Source organism: Gopherus evgoodei, chromosome 5 (genome assembly GCF_007399415.2).
Source record: "Gopherus evgoodei ecotype Sinaloan lineage chromosome 5, rGopEvg1_v1.p, whole genome shotgun sequence".
In the NCBI taxonomy this organism is placed as follows: Eukaryota; Metazoa; Chordata; order Testudines; family Testudinidae; genus Gopherus; species Gopherus evgoodei.
Genome location: NC_044326.1, coordinates 68,205,727 through 68,231,228, shown reverse-complemented (window position 1 = coordinate 68,231,228; position 25,502 = coordinate 68,205,727).

Genomic DNA, 25,502 nt, shown 5'->3' with positions numbered 1-25,502 from the left:
AAGGTCTGGATAAATATTCTATTAAAAAAACAGAATCTTTACAAGCATTTGAATTGTAACATAAATTATACATTTAAAAGTGAATATGATGCTCATTAGGCTCTTCCAGGCAAAATCTTGATCCCATTGCAGTCAGTGGGAAATCTGCCACTGACTTAAATGGACCATGATCCAGCTGTTAGTGCTTCAAGCAATCGGTTAAAATCTACAGCTACTTCTGAAATGCATAGTTTTCTGAATGTCTGAAACAGTCTCCTTCCACAGATAGAGGGCTTGATTCTTTGCTCCAAATCTGACCCTTTTCCACTGTGGTAGCTGTGGAAGGAGTCAGAAGGCAGCCCTAACTCAGCATCTTGGGACTATCTTGGAATGGGGACAAATCTCCACCATCCCCTCTGGGCTCCTCCCTTGCATAGGATCATGTTTCCAATTGTAGGGGGCATGGTATGTCTTTTGCTCTAGTGAATAGCCCCTGGAGGATCATGAACTGCCAGCATACATTGGAGTAGCCCAGTTCCTAACTAGGATTTAGGGATTACAAAGGTGGTATAAAGCCATTGCTGTCCCTAACTTCTTGGGTCCTACACCAAGACAGGTTGACTGGACTTGAATAACCTGGTACTTAAAAGTCAAATAAATATGAAAATCTGATGTGTTTTATACTAAAATTAAGAGATAAGCAATCATTTTACCTTTATACTGCTCTGTCACCGCCACTGCTACCCCGTCATCATAGAGACTACTTGCTCCTTAGGAACAGTGGAAACTGGGGTTTTTTGGTTCATTGGTCTGATAGATTTCAGCCCTTACCTTACTGATCACTGGAACTAAACTAGATTCTCAGTACACAGTGCCTCCACTTAGTGTCAAGGGGAATATATTAAAATACATTAATTTCCCTACAATCTCTAGGACATTAAGAATTAAAAGCAATCCAGGAGCAACTAGTTTTAAAAAGGAGCAAACACTTCAGTTGAGGAAAGGACAAAGTTTAATTAAAGAAATGGAAAAGCTAGGACTTGAAAGAAAAGGAAGAGGCAGGAGAATCAAGGGGAAAAGATGAATGACAAGTTAAACCCACAATGATAATCAGACTCTCCCTCAAATAAAAATATCCCAATAAGTAAAGGTAATCAAAATGCCACACAGAATAAGGAGGCAAGTGGGTGCAACCCCAGAATTTATTCAGCTCTTGGCTGGTCAGTGGCACACAGATGGTCTATAGGAACACTGTTTTTTGTGCTGCTCTATACCAGTTTTTAACAGTAAAATGATCAAAAGAACAAGGCAGTCCTGTTGCCAGTGTGCAATGTGATGCCACACATCCCTTCAGTTCTAGGTGAGCCTTCAGCTGGCAGAGGGCCCTCACAGATCAGGACTTTCCTCACCCTAGAGTCATTTCCTAACTAAATGAAGTAACCACAGTACTCACTATTAAGGCAGATCTTTCATTTTGTGAAGCAGGTCCCCAAGGTATTCAAATCTTTCAAGAGCACTGAAAACTTAAGAAGTGAGGACAGCACACTGTCCTGTCCATCCCACTATAAACTCTAGGGGCTCCTTCTCCCCCTGTTAGGTCCAGCTTGTGATTGGTGATTGCTTGGATGGGTTGCTGGCTTCTTTCCTAATCCCATCCTTTCAACAGGCTCTCTGCTTTAAGGACCGGTCGCCAACGGGGTTCTGGTCAACCAGGCCCCTTTGGCTGAAAGGCAAAATGGAATTCTCTCCCCTACGCAGCAGAGAACAACTGAGACGCTGTGTCTCTTTATGCTGCTGGAAGCCAATCCTCTAACACTAAATAAATTACCAAAGGGTAAATATCAGGGTTTTTTTATGATATCCATTATCTACATTAACAAGAGCACATCAGTTACTACAAATGACTCATGGAATAAGTATGTGCTAAATAAGGAGAAATAAACTATAATTGTAAAACTTTTCATTCTGTACCCAAGCCTGGCAAATATTCTTAGAGTGAACCCAAGAAATACAGCATTCCATGTAGCTCATAAATAGTGGCAGACATCCAACATTTACCTTTTTTTTTTTTTTATTTTTTTAAAATACTGGATATAAAAAATGTTTGTACTTAACTTTGACACTCCAGCTTTGCAGGTGAAATGTGACAGCTCCACTTCCTTTTACATTGATGTTTTGAAAGACAGGAAAGGAAGCTAAGGCAATTGAGGATAGGGAGAAGCACTGAAAATATGCTGAAACATGAAAAGAAGTCTGAACCTGCTTAAGCTTACTTCATGCTTTGTTTCTTTAATCAGTAAATATGTCAAATCCAGTCCCATAGAAAAGAAATCTAAGTAGTTCTTTTATGACCCCAGCATTAATTCCACGAAAAGATCATATACTTTTCTAGGACATAAGGAAGACTATATATTAAATCACTACATATCATTTTTTTAAATCTTACTGACTTAGTTCCAAGAATCTTTGGGTTTTACAGTTATAATTGAAATAAACCAGCTTTACCTTTCCAGATTTTTGAATTGTAGCGGTAGTTGAATTAATGTCAAGTGTTAGTTCTCAGAATCCTAGTGATTAGGAACCTTGGTAACCTTTATGGGACAGTTTGATACTCTGCCCTTTTGGGCAGGAATACATTAGGAATGCAACTTTAGGTCTAAAGCCTGTAAAGACTTGTCCACATGGTTAACTTTAAGCATGTGAATAGTCCATTGATACAATGCTACTAGTTACATACTTAAAATTAAGCATATGTGTAAGTTCTTACAGGATCATGAACTTAATTACCATATATCAGTGTTCAAGGGAACTATTTTATTGCAACAGAAATTGATAAGGCAGGTCAATTTTTAAAGTAAAGTATCTTCAGTGGCAAGATCATCATCTGGTTTCCCTCAAACCTCTGCGACTGCCTTTTTTTCCTCACTTCAAGAACTGTCTATGAAGTCTGTGAATTAGTTCGGACACTCTGTAGTAGAGCAGCAAAGATGAATAAATTAGGAAATATCTTATGACTAGATTTACTAGATGTCTAATTTAGACTTCCTACTCATTTTGACCTCCTATAACAAATCAGAAGTCCTTGTCTGTAGCTACTTGGCATGTATCTGGCTTTGTCTGAATCACCCAGTCAGGTTTATCATTGAAAGAAGTCAGCATTTGCCAATAATTACCACAATGTGGAATCTGAGATTACACAGTTATTTCCTATTTCAAATATGGGACAAAACTGTGGTAACTTATTTATGACTGTGCAGTAACTGTTGGCAAATACAGTTTGTGTAATGGTGACCAATGAATGTTTTGAGTAGAGACAGAAGTGAACAAACTCACAAACACCACACCATCAGTGTTCAGGATGCCAACATTAAGAAATGCTTTTGAGTGCAGCTCTGTGCTAGAGATACAAAACATGCATCTAAAGTCAACTTAATAAGAAAGTTAGTGTTAAGCAGATAAAATAATTAGCACATAGCTTTTGACTGTCAACCCCTATGTAATGTATCCATTACATAGCCCCTAATCCAGATTGAATATGTTATACTGTCATTAACTTGGTATTTATTATATAATGCAGAATAGATTTTCCATAAAGGATAATACAACTCCTGTTAATGGGAATAGCACAATAGGACTGTAAACCCTAAGCTTTCAGCTTATTCCTGTTTTGCTTTATATCTGAATTAAATAGTGATTTGAAAAATCTTAATTGAAGACATTAATTTTTTTGCATAAGCATCCAGTGCGATTTCAATCACTTGGCACTGCCCTTTGCGCTGACTACTGTCATGGTAGGTTGACTGCTGCACAAATGTTAGACTAATGAACTAAATCTAATGTCATGTAATTTTCCTACATTTCTACTTTAGAAAGAAAACCAGGGCTTTGATCCAAAGCCATCATGTTTCCTGTTTTGGACAAGTAGCTGTGTAGTTTTACAGTGCTACGTGGAAAGATGCAGCTGGGGTGACCGAGTTATATATATTGTATATTGTATAAATAAACACTCTACAAGCCTGTACTTGGGGAAGTAAATGAGCAGGGAAACACTTTATGAATTACCTTTTTCTGAAAAGAACTGAAACTCCTTATCAGGAGAGAGGCAAGGTGGGTTAGGTAATATCTTTTATAGAACCAACTTTGGCATGCTCATTTCCTTGGACCAACACTGCTACAACAGTGAAAACTACTTATCAAGGTCCATTGGTGTATCTGTGTGTGGCCTTCGTGTTCTCAGCAAAAATAGTGTTGGTTACCTAGGGCACAATATTAGATGTGTTTTATTTTTTTACTTTGGTTATAATTAAAACATTGGTGTTCTGCACCTAAGTGAAATGAAAGAAACTGTATGTTCAGCAGAAGCAGGTTTCCTACCTATCCTACGTGAATTCGGGGGCGGACTTTTTGAGGGCTAAATTGATTGGTATAGGGGTTAACTTTTGTTGCTATTTATTTTCATATTAAATGAAGTTATGTGTAGAAGGGTATTACCTTACGGTAATTGCTACACAACCTGCATATGCAGATCTTATCTTCACTCTACTAAGGTGAAGTTGTGCCAAGTAATTACCAGAAATGGTAGCTGCATGTTTTGAGAGAATTGTGAATATTTGGAACTTGAAATTTCCTCACTGAGCTAACTTTCTGAGATAATGCTATTTCACTAACAGGGAAACTTGTGTGACATTACATGCAGACTCTCTTTGGTAGACAGCCTAAAAGCACACTCTACTACTGGCAGAGGAAGAAAGACTATGGGTACATTGCAGGTTGTGGTATCAAGACACAGAGTGGTATAGACAAGTGGCAGTAACAACAGTACAGAGTTAGGGAGAAGTTCAGCTGTGCTAGTGGAGGGGAGGTATGGAGTAGTGAGAGAAGCCTGGATTTTTTAAAGTTCAGTGCAGACAAGGTAGAAGTTATGACAGTAAGGAGAAGAAAGCATTTGGGCAGAGTGGCAGGTTTTGATGTTCCTATTATAATAATGCTAATTCCAAGTATTCCAAAAAGCATGCAATTAAATAATTGGGTTCTTCTAATTTGCCTTCTGGGTCCTGAGCCTTTAAGGTACACTTGGGTCATCTTTTCAAGATTTTCTCTTCAGATACGATGGCTAGAAGCTGAAATTTGTATAGAATTGAAGTATACCAGGAACTGAAGCATTAAGAAAAACAACAAATGTCACAAGACTCACCACAGACTCATGAGAGTTGCCAGCACTGCTATTATTGAGAGTGTACATCCAGGGGCGGCTCCAGGCACCAGCACGCCAACCGTGTGCTTGGGGCCGCAAGCCACTGGGGGCACTCTGCCGGTCGCCGCGAGGGCAGCGGGCAGGTTGCCTTCAGCAGCTTGCCTGCGAAGGGTCCGCTGGTCCTGCGGCTTCGGCGGACCTCCCGCAGGCGTACCCCTGAATCCGCAAGACAAGGGACCTCCCGGAGGCAAGCTGCTGAAGGCAGCCTGCCTGCCGTGCTTGGGGTGGCAAAATGCCTAGAGCCTCCCCTGGGTACATTCACCCATTGTGAATATAATATGTGGTTGGCTTCTATACCCCTGACTGTACCTGAACTCCATGGTAGCATTGCTTGATAGAAAGGCTTTTCTATCTCCATTTAGTTATGTAACTGCATATACACTGTCCAATGTGGGTCTTGCCCTGGTAATCCAACTTTTATCATCTCCCAGCGAGATTACTGCTATATGCTCAACATGGGGCCACATTTGATTCCCACTCAGAAATTTCAGCTAATGGTGCTTCTTGCTTGCTTTGCACTGTCAGTTATAGAGAACATATAACCTCTTCAGAAGCTTCACTATCTCCTTGTTTCTGGACACAATTCATTCGAATAGGTTTTGATCCATACATTTCTATCTGGTTTCAGTCCTGGGTACCAGGCATAGTGCCTTTCTTACCATCAACTCGGTCTATGACAGAGCAAAAAAAAAAAAAGTCTGAGAAAGGAAGCAGTGTTCTTGGTAGAGGGTTCTGGACTCTAGAACTCAAGTTCTGATGTCCCAGTCAAGGAGCAGTTCTGGTCATCTTAAAAGCATGGCGCAAGACGTATCAATGAATTCATGCAGATCTTTCTCTGAGCAGGTCAGGGATGAGACTATGGAAGATGTGGAGTTTGTGAGGAAAGAGTCTCTGTAATCTGCTTGACTTTTTTTTTCCTTCTATTGGGTTTGCTTAAGATTTTTATTTATTGTAGAGAAGCATATTTTATAAATAAAAAATGAATACATAAATAAATGTGAAGCAGTCCATTATATTGGGCCAAAATAGAGTATTCCCTTCTCTTTCTCCAGCTTGAAATGCAAATCTTTGAAATTTCCTTTTGATCTGAATCTGTTACGGTCTGCAGCATGTACCCATGTTTTCTTGATTATCCAAACCTTTGTTTATAGGGATGTTCCCTCCAAAACATTTTGGAGAAAATGTTGTACTGCAAGCAACAAAATACGTAAACTTTCCTTTTAGTAAGAACATGATTTTTTAGCCTATTTTTAAATAGTGGTTTTGGTTTGGCATGTCTGGAATTCTTACATTTTCTTATTTTGTTTTCAAAGTAATCAGAATCCTTGGTAAATCTATTCTGAAGAACCCTTGAAATTAGAAATATATCATTTCTAAGTTCTTTTTCCAAAACCGTGAATCTTACCAGTTCATATCATGTTTTGAAATTCTAAATGGAGAGGTTCCAGAGTGATGCCTATAGACAGTAATCAGTTACCCTATTCGTCTTGTGAATACATAGCTGCTATCCAGCCTGGAAAAAAGTAGATTGTGGGAAAGGGAGAGAACTGGCTCAAGAGAGACCATACTAAGATTCTACTGCCATTGATGTGGAGGATCAGACTTTATATTTGTTTCCTAAGAACAGAATTACTGGACTTGGGTATCAGGGCTCCAGGGATGATCTTGCAGGGTACTGAGTGCCCTCAACTCCCCCTGAAGTCTGCTTAAGTCCTTGGCCATTAAGGGCACTCCACATGCTTCAGGAGGTGCTGAACATCCCACAGAATCAAACCCTAAAAGGAGCTGCCTTGAACACTGATCACAATCACCTTTGCTAGTTTGAAAAAAGGCTTATGTAAGAGCAAGGAGCCATTTCTTGCTATTGTTTTGCTTTTGAATGTGTCTGTTGTTAAAAATCTGTATTTATGTTCTTTGTTGAAAATTTATAAATAGTATTAGACCTATAATTAATCTTAAGTTATATGAAAACTTTGAAATGTTCTTTGCATAATTAGTGGTTAAAACTCTCTAGAGGATAAGCTTAACCTTGTTTTCTGTAATTTACATTGACATGGGAGGAAGATTAGATCTTTAACATAATTATGCAACATTTGGCAGACTCTGAGAGTAAATTTTAAGTGATTAGAATAAAGGAATAATTCAAACATAAAAAGAGAAAAAAATAATCTAAAGGAAAATTTAGTTAAGTACAGATTTATTTGATGCTTGCCCCCTCTTAGTAAGGTATATGGGGGAAGGGGAAATTCAGCCGAGAAAAGTGAATTCCCTACCTGCCAAATGGTCCTCTGTTCAGCAGAGACAACAACTTGGACAAACTGGTGTTCTTTCCATCTATAGACAGGCAAGCAGAAAGAGCATCATTGAATTTATCTCCACTGAGCATCTCTCTTTAGGATCTCTTCTTGGAAGGTTCTTCAGCTACTATATACAGCAGTTGAAGAAAACTTCAAAACTTTGTTCACGGAGCAATTAACAGAAATGTACATAAAACATGCAAAGGGTAACATTCTTATAGGGAAATAACAATGTAGGGCCTTTCAGGAATAGAACAAGAAAAGGCTCTAATAGAAACCAGTTCTGGGAGTGTTCCAGATTATATTTTCTCTTTAGAAAACTGTTGAGGGTATAAGGAAGTCCCTTTTTTGTGCAGCATTGGATTCAGTTTCAAAAGATGAGAGACATCAATATTAATTCCCATGTGAACTCTGTAAATTGGAAGCAAGGCTTGTTTATGTGCCTGCTGCTGAGACTTTACATCCCAAGGCAGCATCAGATGAAGCCTGTCCTTTTACTTTGTGAAGGCATCTGTCTAGGTAGATTAGACAGACACATAAAATGGGTACCCCAGTAGGAGAGAGGCTGCACTTGTGTAGGATTTGGAAAAATCTGGAAAATCCTATGTTTAGTTTTGAGAATGTACATCCATTTATGAAATCATCTCTGTGCCATCTAATCTTCGCATTTTAGAAGCCATAAATGATAACTAGAAAGCTTGGGCATGGATACATGTAATTCAACAACAGAGGCTTTCTTTGTTGGGCTCTTGTAACTGGGCTCCCTTTTCTGGGCTCTAACTGATGAACTATTTTTGAACAATGGCATTTGCAGTGGCCACATATTTGTCGACTGTTGTAACTGGTCATTATCAGTAAGCATTTTAATTTAATTTTAAATGAAGCTTCTTAAACATTTTAAAAACCTTATTTATTTTATATACAACAATAGGTTAGTTATATATTATATAGACTTATAGAAAGAGACCTTCTAAAAACATTACAATGTATTACTGGCACTCGAAACCTTAAATTAGAGTGAATAAATTAAGACACTGCACACCACTGCTGAAAGGTTGCTGACTCCTGGCCTAAGTGATGACTCTGTCCATTGCCCATGTTCTTCAAATTCCTTCTAGTTTGGGATATTTTGGCAATGGGTTTGATCAATGAAGGCTACAAGAGAGAGAGCAAGATAATTAGTTTTATAACATAGCATTTGTGGTGGATACAGTGTTCACCATTAAAGTAATCATTTCCCAAAAAACACAGGTTTCCCATATACCTAATATAGGAGGCAACAACGTGGTTTCATTTGGCAAGCACTGTTTTTTTTAAATATATCTATTGTGTTGTTTGTGACAGTTTTACTATGGGAGGTAAAAATGTTATGTTGACTAGACATTAGGAAACATAAGGAGATCATCTCACTTCACTGTGGAAAAATAGGTGTCTGCCTGGCTTGTGCTGGGACATCAGCACATCTGGAATATTTTAGCTACTACCTATCCCAATGTAGTGCAGTAGCAACTTTTTAAAAATGACATGACTTCCCTTGGGAAGCCATTCAGGAATGCTTCTACTTGTGAGAATGAAGGAAACAGCCCGCCATATTCAGGTTGACAAATTCTGGATTCTAACCTGTTAGAGGGAATTAATATGCTGACCTCAAATTACACGTTTAAGTATAATATATGCTATTAATGCTGTTGTATAAATGTTATTTTTTGTACTTGGACTTTATTAAAGCCACATTTAGGTACCAATCCATTGCATCCTTCATATACTATGTCTTGAGGCTAGCCATCGTTAAACAGTTTAAAACAAACTGCCAAGATGTTCTATGTACAGGGTATTTTGGTGTGAAAATTACAACTCTCTACCTGCATAAACTACCTTTCACTTTAAAAATAAGTTAGATGATGGAAAAAATCTGTTGGCTTTTATACTGTGAGCCCGAAGAAGTGTTATTTATTTTATTGTTTTTGTTTGCCAGTTATTTTGGTGAGGAGAATGTTTTCTCACAGCTCTTCTTACCTGGTGACAGCAAGCCATCCTTGTTAGTGCACCCCAAGTGTGTGTGTGTTTTCAGATCACCATGTACTTTTCCCTTTTTTTTTTTCCCCTTTGACATAGCAAAAGCAAATAAACTTTGAAGAAGCCTCTCAAGGGACTTGTGAACTGTTATAAAATTGACACTTAGATTTTAGCAGTTCTTATTTTTTCAGTGTGGTGTGGAATGACTATCCCTCTGATTACTGTCTGCATTTTGTTAAGGAAATTATCTTATCAACTGAACTTTCAGCATATAAATACGTATAAAGCAAAACATGCAGCTTTTCTTAATAAATACTCACTTGTGGTTAAAAACAGGGCCTCTTATTTTAAGTTTTAATAACATGTAATCAAAAGGTATTTTACTGCTATTGTGTAAGAATATTACTGAAGTTGAAATCAGACATATTGTGACTTTTTTTTTAATTCAAAGTAGTTTGCTAACTCCCTCGGGCCTTTACCTTTGACATTTATGTAATATGCATTATGAAACTAATACCAGTTCCTCAGTCAGTCAGGCTTTCAGACTTTTGAAAAGTTCCTTAAATAGCTAACTGATCATTTTGAGCCAGATTTTCATCAATCTTCTACATGAGAGGACTGGAAGTTCCAAATACGTGCAAGATCTGACCTCTCCACTCCAACTAGTTCATCCTTCTTGCACTTTATGATCTCTTTTTGCTTGTCACTTGCTTACAGCTTGAGCTGGAATTTCAACAGGAATATTTTGTTTCTAATTTAATCAGACTTTAGTCCAGCTATCATTTTTCTAGCAGGCCATCCACAGCAGACAGGAAGTACTTAAACAAACCCAATGTCTATACGTCTAGCATGTCAGTCAGCTATGCTTACTTTACTGTGCAAAAGATTATTTAAGTATTCCTCGGAAGGAGGCATTACAGGCAGAGATCTGATGGCGTTTGGGGAAACCGCCCCCCACCAGAAATCCTTGTGCCATTAAAATCAATTGTAAAATTCCTAGTGATTTCAGTGGAACCAGGATTTGCCTCCCTGCCCCCTCCCTCAAGTTTGCCAGCCTTTATTCATTTTTTAAAAATTAGGTAGATAAGCCTGTTTTTTCATATTGATTCAATAGATCCATGTCTAGAATCAAGGCTGAGCATAAAACTGAAGCAATGCTTAGTACATTACTAAATCACCCTCTAGTAGTAGTAACTGAAAGATTGTGAGCATGGTGGGATGCTTATGAGGGCAAGGTAGTGGGAAAGAAACCCATGAGAGCATTGGAGGCCTGTGAAATCAGAAGAGAAACTGAGGCTTAGGGTATGTCTGCACTAGAAACATAAGTTGACCTAATTACTGCGGTGGTGTATGTCCACACTATCGTCTTGGGGTCAGTGGTGAGTGTCCTCACCAGGTGCACTTCCACTGACCTAAGAGGGGCAGTGTGGGGAGCAGAGCACACAATCTCTCAACTATGCTGGCAATCTCCCAACTATGCTGGGAACCCGGCTGCCTCACAGGCTAAGGGCTCCAAGAGGGCTGCCCCTTCCCTTTGTTCCCCATTTCCCACCAGAAGTTCAGGAGAACCTGCTTGGGGCTTCTTGCCCCAGGGAGCGGGGTCTGGCTGCTTTGGCTTCTCAAAACTGGCAAGGCTGCCCAGCTCCCAGTAGAGTGTGGGCGGTGGGGTTGGGGAATCATGGCTTCTCTCCCTGGCTCCCAGCTGTGAGTGAGGTCCATTCTCCCTCTGCTTCCAGTTGGGAGCAGGGTCCAGCTGCCCAGCTCTCCAGTGGAGCCTGGACAGCTGGGCTCTAGCTGCCCAGCTTTCTTGTCAGTTTCACAGTTCCTTCTGTGACATTGACAAGACAGTCAACAGCTAAAGTAAGGGACACAGTGTCTATGCCAGGGGTTCTCAGACTGGGGGTTGGGACCCCTCTGGGGGTCATGAGGTTATTACATGGGGGGTTGTGAGCTGTCAGCCTCCACCCCAAACCCCGCTTCACCTCCAGCATTTATAATAGCATTAAATATAAAAAATAAGTGTTTTTAATTTATAAGGGGGTGGAGGGTCATATTCAAAGGCTTGCTCTGTGAAAGGAGTCACCAGTACAAAAGTTTAAGAACCACTGGTCTACGCAGACATGTCATCGCCCTAACTACATCGAACTAAGCCTTATGCCTCTCGTGGAGGTGGAGTTATTATGCCAGTGTAGTAGGGCACTTACATCAGCAGGAGGAATGCTGCATTGTAGACACTAACATAAGTAGGTTGTCATAAGCTGCCTTATATCGACCTAACTGGTCGATAGCATAGACCAGCTTTAAGATTCCCAGTTTGAGGATCAGTCAAAGGCAGACTTGGGTTCTTGTGCACAGCTAAATCCCCAACTCTTGCATAGCTTGGAAAGTTTGCATTTTCTATGGTCCTCCCATCAGCTAAATAAATTCTCTTGTATGAACAAAGTGGTTTACTTAATGTTCAAAGAATCAACACTATCCCTAACTGAAGATAGGGAACAACAAAGAATTCCAAGCTAAAAAGATATGGTACACAAATGTTTTTTGTTCAGCAGAGGGATGGAAAAAGAGAAAGTGAGAACTTGCATGTTTCTTGTAGAAATAATCAAATGATGAGATACTACAGTGATGGGTGTGATGCAAGAACATGGATGAATAGATAGCCTTAATGTTATAATTGTTCTCCTCATTGTTTTTAGGTCAGTGTCATTCCATTGACTTCAGTGGAGTTACTCCTGATTTACACCAGCATGAAAGGAGAATTGGGGCCACTGGGCTGCATTCCTCTTAACTTTCCTTTGAGAATGGGAGCAGAATTTGACAATACCATCTTTTTACATTTTGTTTCACAGCCTTAGAAAATGTAAAATAAATTTTCTATTTAAGAATTTTACTTCTGCAGAAGTTGGCTTTGGTAATATGTGCAGGTAGCTTGACTAATAAGAATTACAGCATTAAATGGGAAACCTCTCAGGTTTCTGCCCTGAGTTTCTACTGTGGAACCAATGACAATCCTGCAGTTAACACTAGACAGTCTCTTCATATTGATTTTTATAACACATTGCCATTTAGAACTCCAAATTTTTTTTCTGAAAGGTTTGAGGAAAAGTCAGAGTTAAGGACATGGAGGCGAATTTATACTGTTACTTTCCTGTCTTTAGGACATTTCACTCCATTTGTGTTTAGGTAATAAGATTGTTCCACTCAAAATGTTTTGCATTCTTGAGTCATTTTAATTATTATGCATAAACTAAAAATCAAGGTAATGCTTTTCTCATGGGAAATGCATTGGTCTCAAGAAAATATATAATATTCAATAATGATTATCTATGTCAACAGCTATAAGATAAACCAACAAAGTGCAGCTAAAGAACAAAGTGCACATCATGTAAAACTAACAGAATTCCTACTTGATGAATGTAGCTGAGTTCTAACAAATTAAATTTATCCTACAAGTTAATGAAACTATAGCAAATATACAAAAAGTTGTACCTTTGCCTGTAATGCTCTGTGGAGGTCATGAATATCTCATGCAAATAAAATCATTAGTCAAAGGGCCAAGGAACATATCTTATCTATTCTAGGAGAGCACTGTGAAAGTTAACAATGGAACTACTCACATGACGTAGACTAACAAGATTTGTTCTTGGATTTGCCACAGCTCTGGAACTGCTGAACAGTATGAAGTTGTCATCTAGCAACATTCAGGACAATGTCATCTTATTCAAAAGTTACCCAAGAAATTCTGGTATTTACAAAATCATCTTGAGATCTGAATAGATTATAATTTCACTATTGCTAATTACAGACAGTGTAGATAGCGGTGGTGCAGGTTGGTTAAAATTAAACTGAACCAAATTTCATTTGGATGGGTGGGGGGGGGGGGATAAATGGGACACTGTCAATTTAAATTTTTTAATTTAATCCAAAATTTAAATTAAAACAAAAAAAAAGTATGAAACCCAAGAGCCATGTTGTAATGACAGTAGGACAACTATTACACATGTTTCTATGAGTTTTTAAATTGATAAGCATTGCATTGCAAGCTCGGGTACACAGACCTTGAAAACCTGAAAGTGAACCTGACTATAAAGTAAAATGAAATTGACTTAATTAACCATACTGAGAGAGCCTGATCCAGCACCTGCAGAAATCATTGGAAAGGGTCTCTTTGACTGTAATGGATGTTGCATCAGGCCCACATGACAAAAACAGCCAAAAGTAAATTAGAATTCAAAATTCTTTCCAGTGTAGTAATATAAAGCACTGTTATCAATATAGATTAAAAAACTACATGTTAAACATATTTATCTATCTATCACCTTTCACCTGGCTCTGCACTTACTGGTTTCAATGAAAATACGAGGAGAGAGGCTAGTCTCTCTCTGAGCTACCTTAAACCAGGAAGGCCTTTTGAATTCTGCTGTTTTCTTTTGCAGCCTCTCATGGCAGGGGAATGGAGCATGGAACAATTGTTCTGTGAATGAAAAGGGCTGGCTATTGGCATTTCCCATTAGCTTGCTGCTAGGCTACTTTTGGTAGCTTCCGAAGGGATCTGGCAATGTTTATCATAGAGGAAATTACTTCTTTTAAAGTAGGAGAACAAGATCAGAAGCATTAGCTGCTTAAGAAGCTAGTGGGCTTCCGTAGTCCTTTGGGAATGTTTGCACAGTTGTGTAAATGATGGCATGTGCTATAGGTCCAAAAGCGTCTATTTCAACGGAGCTTCCCAAAAAAGCAAATATGGTAGCCAGCTAATTTTTAAAGTATTCAGTTCAGTAGCTCGTTCAATATGAGTGAGTTCTATCTGCTACATGACCAAGCAGCTAGGGGCATGACGAGGATAGCCTACAATACAACAATACTGGGAAAGCCTGGGTCTTCATTCTGCCCAGGCTTTCACCATTTTGTAGTTTGACACACTTTATTAGTGCTGCCATCAAAGCCTATGCTGCCAAATATCATTCAGTGATGTTAAACCACTGCTCCAGATGTGGGAAATATAAAAGACAATCTGAGGGGAAACAGAGACCTCAGCCAGACCATTTTAAATGAGTCCCATTTACAGTAAAATGTGTTTTAAGGTTAGTTAATACTTCAAGTGTGGAAATTTAATTGTGTACCACATCTGAATTAAAAAAAAAATTCCATTGTGTTTTTATCAGCTCCCCATAGGCTCTTAGGGCAGGAAGAACTTTTAAAGAACAGTTTGCTCACCAGCCAGCTTTTTGTAAGCTCTCCCAACTCTCTCTCTCTCTTTCACCTGTAAGTCCTTTCCCACAACATATGCTTTGAACTCCACCAGCAGGGGCTCCTTTTGTTCATCTTCCTGAACAGTGGCCCAGAATTTCAGTAGAGACCAATACATTTCATTTTGTGTAAAAATAGTAGTAAAAATTAAATTCAAAGACGATGCAGATGGATAGTGTCACCCAAGTCAGCTCTTCTGGAGAAATGGCATTTTTCCAGCAGCTGCTGTTTAGGATTAGGTACCTGTGGGTCTAATTCTATAAGTGAACTCTATACTGGAGATAATATATTGCTCTTTCTCCCTTCTGATTAATCAAACATGCTGGAACAACCTGTATAGAGTAGGATTGTTGGTGATTTTTGCCAGATCTTGCTGTCATGAACATAGTATACAACTGTATTTAAATGATGCCATCATATGCTTGATAAATGTTGGTTAAATCACATTCGAACTGATCCTGGATTATAGATGTGGCAGCAAAATGACTACACATACTCTCATGAAAGTAGAAATGTTTCACAGTGAGTTAGAAATACTGTATGTGGTTTATTTATATATGTTATATTCTAAGCTACCTATGCAACTACATTGACTTCATGGCTGCATACACATCAGTGACTCTCTCCCTCACAACCACTTTTTCACATACTTAAACCTGCTTGGGAAAATTCTTGCATGTTCACAACTTATCTTATAGGGAAATGGTGTATATGCATAACATAGAAATTTAATGTTGCTTTAAATAAAAACAACAAGCAGTCATGCAAATGTAAGGAAAATGTTGGATCCAGAGTTAATTTGTGGGTGGGACTTGCCAGCAGAGATTCTTCTAAGGAGGACATGCTTTACCCTGTTTTGGGTCCAACACTGTGCATGTATATTGGCACTTAGCATACTTTTCACTTTGCAGTACACACATTCACAGTCGCTTGCTCTGCTCCCATCTGGCTTCATGTTGGTGGAGGGTTTCCCAAAATACTTTCAAGTACTTGAAACTTACTAGACTGATTTATATCAAGAAAGCTCCTTTGTTTTACTTTTACAGTCTTCACTTGAAGTGTTTTGACGACATTTTGGTCTCCAATAGCCATTGCTGTAGCCATACATCCTTGCTACTCTTTGCATGGCTAATAGCTGCTCTATTTTGTTTCTGTTCTGCTGGAACCTTCCTTTCTCCAGCACCACTTCTCCTCCTGCAGATTGTATTACTAGTAAGTATGCATAAATCTCTCTTGTTTACTTGACTTGGGCTCTGCTTGCTGCTCAAAACTGCCAACTACACCATTTCTTCACATTAAATTACAACATCATAAAACAATGAAACTTCAGCAATATACTCCTCACTTCAGAAGGATTAAAGGATACCCTTACATCAGGCTGTCTTCTGCAAAAGATTTTCATGGCATTGAATTGCTTAAGGCTGGACAAATAACTTCATTGTGACTCATGCATGAGGCGTAGCACAGAATTTGCAGCTCCCAGAGTGGGGGTGGGGTTACACTGGTTTTAAGAGATCAGTGTGATCTCTTAACCCTGGGCTTCTTAGGGATTTTCAGAAGGCAGCCTTACACCAGTCTTCCTCAGCCCTGCACTAGGAGAATTGTCTCCCAGCCACAAACAGGGTTTTTAGGACATCTATAGGCCACTCCAGCCTCTTTACCTGGGGTACAGTTGCTAGAGCAGGCATGTTTACTAAATATACAATAAGAACATATTTACTTGTGCTAAACATGTTTGTTTTCATTTGATCATATAACTGACTTAGTTTTTCATATTTTTCAGTTAGCTTTGAAACAGAAAAAAACCCAACATTCTTTCAAAGGACAAAATGCAAGAAACAATAAATCACACACAGGAGAAGTAAATAATATAAATACATCATCTCCTGTTTGAAAAGACCACACAAATGAACACATACAGACAGCTAAGTATATGAAAAACAGTAAGCATCTTGTAGCTAATATGTAGTGTAATTTACAGATTATTGGCATTAAAAATAAAACTAGAAAGATAAACCATCACAAGATGTTATTGATATTCAGGGAGCAAGGATAGAGACAACCTTTCAGCATCCAGCTAATCACTTATACAAAATAAGGTCTTTTATTAATTCTTATTATTAAGTAAAAACAGAGAAAAAATTATACATGCCATTAATTAAAATAAGTGTGGTGGGAAATGATAGTGACCGGGAAACCTAGGCCCAGGTCCTGCAACTAGAAGCATATGAGCGTACTTCTGCACTTGCGTGGAGTTTCATTTAAGTCAATAAGAATCCATTAGCGCAGGAGGCCACCTGTGCAGTGAATTGCAGGATCAGGACCCATGTAATAATTTAGGTGGGCAATGCTAATAATTTTCTAATGGGGATTATGAGTTGTTGTTAAAGATATTATGAAAAAAACTGCATTTCAGTTTTTCTTCTATTATGTTGTGAAAACAACTACAATCCTACAAGTTATAATAGAAGTATTTTGCAAAAGGGTACGGGAGATAGTTCCAGTATATTTAAAGAAACAAAGTGAACTTTTAATTAAGAGATTCTCAATAGCAATAGTCTCAGAGGTATCCAAAATCTGAATATTTGTAGATTTAATAAAAAGTTTTCCATAAATTCTAAATTACATAGTACAAGCATATTGTTTTAGGTGAATCGGTAAGTTTGAATGCTGCTATTCTTTAAAGGGTAGGCTGTGATCTATCATTAGTCTTACAGTTTTGTTTTTTGTACATCATTAGTATGTTCTAAATGTACAAGGTTTTTTTTTTTAATTAGAGTCTGAAATTTGTCAAAATTAGTTTGAGGAACTTTTACTGCAGAGAAAAATAATAGTTAGTGGGATCTAAGGAAGAGAATGTGGTGGAAAAATGAGATCAGATTTCTATTCAGGGGAAAGACAGTCCTGAGGTACTATCCTGCAGTAGCTGGAGAATGAATGAGCTATCAAATCTGCATTTTCAGGGACCTTGAGGTATCTATTTACTGTTTCATCAAAGTGTGCATAATGTTAATGGAATTTATTTGTGTATCAGGGCAAGGATAAATCTCATCTATTTCTATTTACCTTCAATATTGGTTTTTCTGCTATCACAGTGCTGTCTATAGCCTACTGAAAGTGATCTAATACATGGAAGTATTATAGAAATGTGATTAGAATATCTCTTCATATTTATAATGTGTCCAACATACAGTGATGCTACCCTACACAACTTATTTTCCTTATATAAAATATGCTTTTTTGGGAAATGTTAGTTATTAGCCTTAATATAAAATGCACCCCAGGATGCCTTGTTCTTCCGTTTTTGGTACTTACTCTACTAGGTACCTAAACTCCATTTAATTCTCTTATTCATTTATTATTCTCACCAGGGAAACCTAATAATAGTACAGGAGACAGTAGTGAAATCAATATTTTACTTCCTAAATTTTATCTTAGTAAAAGTAATTAGCTTGGTTTTATTTCAGAAAAAAATTCAAAATTTGTCTCTTTGTGGAGTTAGCAAAGTTGCACTCTGCAGTTTAGCATGGTAATATAAGAGGGTTAAACATTGACAAATTTTGCAGGTGTATGCATTTTTAAGCAGCAAAGCAATTTGGTATGGTTTTGCTGTTACGTCCCTTTAAACAGAGAGATTTCTTCAATTTTCTGAAGATAAAAAAAGCATGTGATGTAAGTTATTAAAGACTTATGTTTGGTGTTTTAGAAACACAGATAATTTGCTGCAACAAAAATGTCTGAGTTTAAGGAACTGATTTGAATGATTGAAGTCAGTAGCACTATTTAAGTGCAATCCTGGATTGGCGCCAGAGTGGTCATCACCAGGCAGGATTCAGCTCCTGAACTTCAAAGAGGTCATAAACTGGCCTCTAATATTTCAGAGCCATTTTCCATAGCCATTTTTTGGGCAGGGTTTTTGATTGCAAGGTTTGCATAGGCAGAAACTAATTTTTGCATATACACTGTATCTGTAGGGGCTGATGGGCTTTGTACATATACAATGCGAGGTTTTGAGCCAGTACTTTTAGATGTTGCTTTTATATACAGTTTAAATTATTACTAATCACTTAAAGCTAGACTGTGCACAGTGTGGGGGTGGCTTATGGCTGCCCAGGTGGTAGCAGGTGGATAGAGTGGATTTTGGTAATAATATGCAGGAAAAAATGACAGGGTTTAGCAAGAGCTTTGATGCAAGGAGAAAAGAAGAATGAGGAGTCAAGACTAAAGCAAGTTAGCATTGATATGAGAAAGGTAGAAGGAGAGGAAAGAGGGACAACTGAAAGGAGACAAGATGCTCTCTTACAGAAAAACTGAATTTGAGACAGTGGCCAGATGTCCAAGAGAAAGACTTTTAAAGTTGTAAACCCTGGACAAGAGGGAGAGGTCAGGGCTGGAGAGAGAGATTTGGGAATCATCTATAGAGTAGGAATGAGTGAAATCATGGGACAGGATAAATTAATCTAGGATGAAATACACCCGTAGCAGAAGTCCAGCACAAGCTGTTAAAATAGGACTTCAGTGGGATCAGTGCTCCGTATAGAGGTCAACTTCACCCTTATACGAGGAGAGAAGGATGGGGACATGCTGAAGGTGCTGTCAGAAAGTTAGGAGTGGAACTTGGAAAGCTCTGGTTATAGAAGCTTAGAGCAGAGAGGAAGTGTAAGAGAAGATTAGTGATTAATGATGGCAAAGGCAGCAGACAGATGAAGAATAGAAACAGATTAGTGTCTTTTCCACATCGCTAGGATGATACAAATGGAAATTTGGCCATCTAGATTTATATAAAAATCCAATCCAACTAGAGAGTCATCTCATTCAAAGGGACAAAGGGAAGAGAAGAGGAAAGAGTGGAATTTGTGCATATGTTGTTTAAAATTAGTTTGTTTGCATGATTTAACACACACTGAGAAAGTTATCAAATCAATGTGGCATGGCCATAGATGCTGATCCAAATGTAGAAACTGGAATAGAGATGTTATTGAAATTGAGATGAAAGGTCAGTGTGTGTCGAGAATGGATACAGAACTTTCACCCAGAATAAAAATATGAACATATACACTGTGGTTTAGATGGGGAGTACTTTGCTGAAACAAGACAATAGCGCAATACTGTATGCTGAAACAAGGTAATAGTGCAATAAAATGACTTACAGAAATTTCCATAGAGGTTTGCCAAATGAATGCTTATGCAAGCAGCAAAGCGTTATGTTTTATGATGTAAAACTTTTCATATACTGTAAACCACTGCAATTTTCTAACATATCCCCAAGCTAAATTTAAGTTCATTTTGTAGCTTCAGGCACTGGATAAAATAATATACATCGTTATTATGATAAATTACTGAAATATTATGAGTCATACCACAATCAGATTGGTAACCACTATTGTTCATATTCCATTTCCTACATTTGGAGGTAGGAATACATATGAAATAAATCACTATACATGATATTATAGAGAAGCTTTAAAAGTTTATCAATGAACTAAATTAGAATTTAAAACTAGAAAACTTGATTTTTATCAGTTTTTTTTTAAACCCATCCTGCATCTTTAGAGAACCCTAGCTTACAGGGTTGTCAAACTTGAGCCTTTCACATGCACTAAATTTATTTATTTTTATTAGCGTTTTGTGCATCCAAAGAAAGTGATAGACGGGATTTCTATAGCTAGCCAATCTGATTTTGGCAAATTCAGCTGGGCAGTGGAAGATTCTTTTGGATTATCAGCAGGTTATCCGAGATAGAGGAGAAGAAGATAGGAAATTATTAAGGAACCTCTATGCACTACTGCAGTTTTTCAGTTGATTCACTGAGGTCAAGTAGTAAATTACTACAACTAAGAGCTACTTCAGATATATGTACCCTTATCTCAATTGATAGATTTCAAACTTCCCCAGCTAGGAATAACCTCTCCTTCCTCCAAATGCTGCAATATGTCCATAATAGTTTCTAGACAGGAAGACTGGCCAGTCTGTCTATAGAGCACAGTAGCCACACAAATTATTCAGATTTAGGTACAGGTATGAAAACAGTGGTCTTATATGAACTCTTATATGAATAACTCTGCAAGGGAAAGTGTATTGTAAAGGCTTTGCAAAGAATGTCCCGTTACATGATTTATTGCACTTAATTATACCTGTTTTGGAAACAAAACAAGACAAATCTCCATGAAAATGAGGAAAGGAAAACATGGAGTTGAAGGGCACTTGAAGCTGTCACTAAAATACAGGCTAGAAAAATCATAAAGATCATTTGGAGGATCAAAAGCCCCCAAAATAAAAGTTATATAAGGAGGGCCAGTCAAAGTAACATAATCCAAGAGGGGAACCATAAGCTTTTATGCTGCTCTTTGATGTGGAGATAAGGGAATTGATATACCAGTTTGTTCAGTATGAATTTATAAGCATAACTATGTGTAGACAACAAAGGAGCTAAGGACACATGATACTGTACAAAATCTGTCTCCTCATGAAGAGAAGTTTATTCACAATTCCAGGTGTCTACACAGCATGATGATAGCTGCACTAGGTAGAAACTTATACTCTCATTCTCTGTACATTCCTGATGTAACGTGACATAAGCTTAAACCAAGCTGCATTTTCCCTTAGCATTATTTCCATAAATCAAATTTATCGTTTGGTGCTTGAGCGCCATCACTTTTCTGTCTGCATCACTATTTTAACATTTTCAGTTAGCCTATGTTTGACATTAGTGTGGAAACACTTTACATAGATGGTTGTGACCTTTTTGTTTGGGCCTGGAGTTGCCAAAACAGTCTGACCTGTGCTTGATGGTGCTGAACCACTTGGAATAAAATCTGCATTGGCCTACAAACTCATCTCTGTCCACCCCGAACACTGCACATTTCATTTTTAACAGTAAGTAGTAAGATTAGAATGTATAGTTTATATTTAAACAACGCTATAAAAAATGCACGAAAGCCAACTGTAATCCATATATATCACCTTCACACAGCAAGAGGAATATGTCAACTTTTATATAGCTTGTGCCGCTCAACTAAAAACAAAAACAAAAAAAGCACACACTCCAAATTTTGCATCCTTAAGTAAACAGCTACCGTAAACTCTTGAAACACTGGGATATACGAAATTACAATTTATAAGAAAGAATGGAGATCAGCAGGCTAATGCTAATTCAAGTAATTACTGCAAGCCTATAATTATAGTAAATGAAAAAATATTTTGTTTGAAACAAAAAAACACATTTAGGACCTGACTTCCAAAAGTTGCATTCTGGTGCTAGAACATAGTAATGCTGATTTATCTGCACATATGCATATCTGGGAGAATGGCCACTTATTCATTTGCATATACAAATACCTAATTTGTGTACATAGTAATGCTAATTGCACATGCAAATTAAGCATATATGTATTTAGGTGCCAGATCTTTTAAAAAATCAGGCCCTTGCTTTTGTCAAAATTTTAAAAACTGCATTTTAATATTTTTAGTTGAAAAGGAGATTTGGCACTTGCTCACAGATAGTGAACCACAATATATTTGAGAAGCTAAACAACTTGAAAAATTGCTTGCAATAAATGTTTTATTTTTGACTATTAATGTTTGTTTTAAAGTTCTGTATTCTCATTTTCTCACTTTCCCAATCTGTGAGGACTATGTACTGGAAAATGGTGATCACTGTATATACAGTATGTCCAATTGGAACTCAAAATGTCTGCTTGATTACTATTCTAGTTAAACCTTTTTATCTGGCTTTGACATGTTCACAGTGCTGCACTTGTTCATGTGCAAAATGAGTATTTGTATAGCTATGATTTCAGTTGACCTTCTTTACTGGTATCCCTTAGCAGTGTACAATGGGACTGTTATGACCCATATAGAGTTGATCGTTGGAATTCCTGGCACTGCTTTGTCGTCTTCCGTATTTCCAAGCTTTTGATGATAATCACATTTCACCTCAAGGGTAGAATTAAAATCTATTACGTTTTGGCTCACCGCAGCCTCTATTCTAGTTTTTTTGACCTGTATAAGAACTGGGAAATTTATATTGTAACACTGTGTAAAATTTTGTTTTACACAAATCAGTCAAGTAAAATTGTATTTCATCATAATTCATTTCTAACGATATTTTCTGCCTGTATGACTGATTGCCTGATATTCCTAAATGGGTACCCAGTTCTCTCCAACTTTTTTAGCAATACCTATATTATCAAAATTACATTAGATGTGATTGACTTTGACAAATTAGACCTTGGTGACTTAAAATCACCATTAGTCCAATTGACAGGAAGTTGTGTGTCATACTGGATCAAGGGTGCACTTTGATGCTGATCTGTCATCAACGGTTCTCCACCTCAATCTGAGATGAGATTCATTGTTTTATTATGTTACTTCATCTCCTTAGTATTTGTATGCTTGATTTCTATCCAATTTGGGTGATTACAGCTGGCCTCGTAGGAAGAACTTTGGGAACACTAGAACTCACAAATTCCACAGCTTATCATTTTTCCAAGAAACATCAACCTATCATCCCTCTTGCCTAAATATTACACTAGCTTCATATTGCCCCATGGATTGAATGAGTACAAGGTGCTTTCATTCCATTTTGTGAACTCTGATATCTGAGCATCCCATGGTCTAGGGAAAGTACAGTAACATTTTAAAAACATGCATTGACTTTCTAAGGAACATGGAGATCGTAATATTAAAACACACAAACAAAACAAAACAACAACAACAAAAGAAACAACCTGAAATGGAGCCATTTAAGTGTAAAATGTATGTATTGCTACATGATAGATTATCATTTCAAGGAGTGCTTGTTCCTATGTGTATTCCATATTTGGTAGCACGTGTGGTCAACAAACCTGAGACTGAAAGGTTTTTGGTAGCCGTGTCTGTTGCTGGCCAATTGTCACTCTAGTTCCTTCTCACACCTTTGGCCGAAGACAGTGCGCTCATGTCCACACCTAGCTGTACTCTTGGATAGCTCCTTTTTTCTTGTACGTATTTAGTGTTATTGTAGTTTACTATAGTTTTAACCTTTTCATAGTTAATTAGAAATAGTTTAGTTTGGTAGAGGAGTCTCAGGTATGGCGGTTATATCCCGTCTCCCTCCTGCTTCCTGCCACCATGAGCCTGTGGATTACACCCAAGACCCCTGGTTTAAAAAAATGTGAGGTCTGTCTGAGGCCACTGCCTTTCAGTGACAACTATGATGCTTGTTTACACTACGTTGGAGAGACTCACATCACCTCCAAGTGCAGCATCTGCCATTCCTTTTAGTGATGGACCAGACAGGAGAGGGAGATCTGTCAGGAGAGGGAGGTCTGTCTGAAAATGTTCCCCGTGGACAGAACCATAAAAGTAAAGGCTGATTCAGACCCAGGGGATCCCCCACTACATTGGCTTTAGGAGTCCAGGAGTGCCCTACTGAGGTCAGCTTCAGTTGGTTCCAGAGCCTTCAACATCAAGCACTTAGATTCCTGTAAGAAGCTGGGAAAGAGTGAGGAGATGGGATCTAGATATCCCCCACTCCCAAATATTAAGGATAGATCTCCCACCATGTCATTGTTGTCTTCAAAGAGAAGAGGACTATCTACATCCCACTCTAAAACTTTGGAGGCCGTGTCCCTGGCGATGAGAAGTACAGATGGTACCGCTAAGGGGCCAGCACTCTGTCCAAACTGAAGACACAGATGGTGTCAAATACTACGGGGAAAACCAGCATGCCATCAAGAGAAGGTTCTTATACAAAAGGTGGAATCACTTCCCGACCCAGGCGCTACAGAACCAGGCCCCACTCAGCACATCTAGAGAGGCTTCTATTCAAGATAGTTCCTTATCCCAAAGACAAAAGGCTTATCCTGGACCTAAGGCTTCTAAACTCTTACATTCAAAATCTAACCTTCAGGATGGTCACTCACTCTTTAATAATTCCATCCAGGGATCAAGGCAACTGGTTTACAACTCTTGATCTAAAAAATGCTATTTTCATAAAGACATTCATTCAACATACAGGGGATTCTTGATGTTTGTCGCAGGTATAAACCATCATCAACACAGAATTTTTCCATTTGGACAGCACCGAGTGTATTCATAAGGTGTTAATGGTTGTGGTAGCCCATCTATGACCTCAGGGCATTGCAGTCTTGCTTACCTGGACAACTGGCTCATCAATGGTCAATAATACCAGAGTGTACAAGAGGACACACACATGGTGAGGAGTCTTTCAACATCTCAGCCTCAGATTAACACACAGCAAAAGTCCGTTTTAGCCCTGACACAGAAGATTGAATCTGGTCTTGATTCAACGAATTCCATCACTGCAAGGGAATGCTACTACTTCAAGTGATGTCACTGGGGGTGCTCCATTTCAGGTGTCGGTGCATCCCTGGGCTGTTGATCAGAGAGGTCTCATGGTGGATCCACCATATACTGTCTTTCATCATGATAAAGTGTCCTTGAGGCTCAACCCTAAGTTCATTCTGAAGGTTGTCTTTGGGTTCTATTTGAATCAGGTCATTCATCTTCCTGCGTTTTATCCAAAATCACATAAGAACAGACAAGAATTTAAGCTATACTTGTTAAATATATGAAGAGCATTGACTTTCTATCTAGACAAGGCTGAACTGTTCAGACGGTCTCCCAAACTGTTCATTTCTTTTAATGAAAGGTAATGCTGTTTCTACCCAAAGACTATCCAAATGGATTTCAGGATGCATAACCAA